General features: G+C 46.1%; 1 pseudogene; it reads right to left on the bottom strand.

Moving 5' to 3' along the window:
• Positions 1 to 3,285, bottom strand: LOC120077440 (uncharacterized; annotated as a pseudogene).

Genomic DNA, 3,285 nt, shown 5'->3' with positions numbered 1-3,285 from the left:
CTAATCCTGAAAAAGCTCGGGATAATGCATCCTCATGTCGTCCTCGCGCTCCCACGTTGCTTCCTCGAACTGGTGATTCTGCCAAAGAACCTTCATCAAAGTTATCTCCTTGTTGCGTAAAACTTTCACTTCCCTGGCCAGGATTCGAATGGGCTCTTCTTCATAGCTCAGGTTCTCATTTAAATGTAAAGGCTCATAATCCACAACATGAGATGAGTCTGCTACGTACTTCCTTAACATCAAACATGAAAAACATTGTGAACTGAAGAAAGAGATGGGGGCAAGGCTAGCCGGTATGCTACAGGGCCAACTCGTTCCAAGATCTCAAATGGCTCAATGAAACGAGGGTTCAACTTACCCCTCTTGCCAAACCTCAACACCCCCTTCATGGGTGCCACTTTCACAAACACCTTTCCACCTACCTCAAACTCTAGATCCTTACGCCTAACATTAGCGTAACTCTTCTGCTTGCTTTGAGCCGTCAACATTCGGGCCCTAATCTTCTGTATTGCCTCATTCATGGTTTTTACTAACTCAGGTCCTAGTAATTTCCGCTCACCAACCTCATCCCAGCATACGGGTGACCTACAACTCTTCCCATAAAGGGCCTCAAACGGTAACATACCAATGGTTACCTGATAATTATTATTATAGGCAAACTCTATCAAATGCAGGTGAGAGTTCTAACTCCTTGCAAACTCTAACGCACAAACACGTAACATATCCTTCAGTGTTTGGTTTAAATGCTCAGTTTGACCGTCAGTTTGTGGGTGAAAAGCCATGCTGAAATCCAAATGTGTACCCAATGCTGCCTGAAGGCTCTTCCAAAAGTTGAAGGTAAATCGAGGGTCCCTATCAGATACAATGGACACTAGTACTCTGTGCAATCTTACCACTTCTTTCATATACAACTCGACCCATCTACTCACTGAATAAGTAGACTTCCTTGGAATAAAATGTGCCAGCTTAGTGAGTCTGTCCACTACAACCCAAATTACTGTAAAACCCTTCGCAGTTCGCGACAAACCTACAATGAAGTCCATCGAGACATGCTCCTACTTCCATTCCGGTACGCTCAAAGGTTGCAATAAACCTGCTAGCTTTTGTTTTGAGGCCTTTAACTGCTGACACACTAAGCACTTACTGACAAACTCTGTTATCTCCACTTTCATGTTATTCCACCAGTAGCAACGTTTTAGGTCCTAGCACAGAGAACCTGTAACACCCCAGGCCCAGCATTTGGACCAAGATTCAGAATCCGAATTCGGCCCATGATGGCCCCGACATTCCCCTGCGTCCCCTACGACCTGGATACATCAACCTCACTTTTCTTGAATGCTTCTAGAAGTTAAATTTGTCCTCACAAACCAACACGGGTCCTTTCAACATGCTTTTTCCTCATTCACATGCATCCTAGGAAAATTCCCAGGTGGTCACCCAGCATAGGATTGCTCCAAGCTAAGCACGCTTAACTTTGGAGTTCTTATGATTGAGCCACCGAAAAGGAAGGTGCACCTTGTTTAGTTCCCTGTAGTCAATGCAGAGCCGTAAAGACCCATCTTTCTTTTTCACAGACAACATTGACGCACCCCAAGGGGACACACTAGGGCGTATGAAACCCTTATCCAACAACTCTTGCAACTGAACCTTGAGTTCCTTCAGTTCTGCTAGGGCCATTCTGTACGGAGCTTTCGAGATAGGAGTTGTGCTTGGCTCCAACTTGATAGCAAAGTCTATCTTCCAATGCGGCAACAGACTTGGGAGTTCCTCTGGAAAGACATCCGGGTAGTCACGTACTACTGGCTTCGAAGTCAAAGAGACCTCAGACTCTCTAGTGTTGACAACACTAGCCAAGATACTCCAGGTACCCTGGTTAAGCAACCTCTGGGATTTCATGGCAGAAATCACTTTGGGCAGGACCACGGTCCCTTCCCCATTAAATTTAAAGCTGGCTCCCATGGGAGGGTTAAAGATCACCTCCTTGCGAGAGCAGTCTATACTGGCATGGTTAGCAGCTAGCCAATCCATGCCCAGAATCACATCAAAATCCCGCATGTCCAAGACTATTAAAGTCACATCCAGAGTATGACTCGCTACTTCAATTTGACATGCTTTTATCTTTTCCTTTGCTAACAAAATTTCTCCAGACGGAGTGGAAACCGACAACACATAGTGTAAAGGCTCTAGTTCTAACATGGCATGCTTAACAAACAACGATGATATAAACGAATGGGATGAACTCGAATCAAACAATACTAGCGCAAAATGCCCCAAGATTGGGAGCGTACCTGTCACAACAGTGTCTGCTTTCTCGGCCTCCTGCCGGGTGGTAGAGTAAACACGACCTTGCTAATGCTGAGGCCTACCCGAACTCCTCTGTTCACGGCCTACAAACTAGTTCTCAAAATCGAACGTGCCTCTTGCAGGACATCTATCTATCGAGTGCCCCTCCTGTTTGCAACGAAAACAAACCTCGGTGCCTGCCAAATATTGACCCCAGTGATGTCTTCCACATGAGCTACACACCGATCACATTCTCTCCACCAAACCCGCCTCGGCAGCCTGCTGCCTAAAATGTTGAGGCGGTCTGTCTAAACCTTGAACCTTCTGATGGGGGTGAGGCTCAAAATCTTTCTGATCTACCTTCCTCTTTTGACTTGAGGAAGGTCTCGCCCTAAATGCTCGTAAATACTCATCTTCTGACTGTGGGTCCACCTCGGCTTCCAAGCGAAGTGCCTCAACATGAGTGGTTGGTTTTAATGCTCGCACAATACCTTGTATACTATCTTTTAGGCCTTGGACGAACCTTTCTACCTTCATAGCTTCCGTGGTGACGAACTTCGGGGAAGAACGGGATAAGGTGTCAAACAACTGGTCATACTCCTCCACTGACCTGTGTCCCTGCCTTAACTCCAAGAACTCCCCCTGCTTATTGTACCTCAGGTTGGCAGAGAAGTACTTCGCGTAAAAACGCTCCTTGAACTGCTCCTATGTCACTGGATCCCCTCCTACACCCAACATCCTTTCTGCCAACTGCCATCAGATCTGAGCTTTGTCGGTAAGCATAAAAACGACACACTGCATCTTCTGATCTTCTGGGCATTTCATATAACGAAAGATCGTTTCAATCGTGGATATCCATAATTTTGCATTGGTAGGGTCCTTTAGTGATCCATTGAAGGTGCTGGGGTTGTACTTTCTGAAATATCGCAAATACTTAGCCTCCACCAAAAGGCCTGACATGCTTTGGTTTTGGATCATGTTCTGAGTCTGGACTTGCGGCAT

This window comes from Benincasa hispida, chromosome 5 (genome assembly GCF_027475165.1).
Source record: "Benincasa hispida cultivar pf3 chromosome 5, pf3_genome.v1.1, whole genome shotgun sequence".
Lineage (NCBI taxonomy): Eukaryota > Viridiplantae > Streptophyta > Magnoliopsida > Cucurbitales > Cucurbitaceae > Benincasa > Benincasa hispida.
This window is presented reverse-complemented; position numbering and strand designations above follow the sequence as displayed.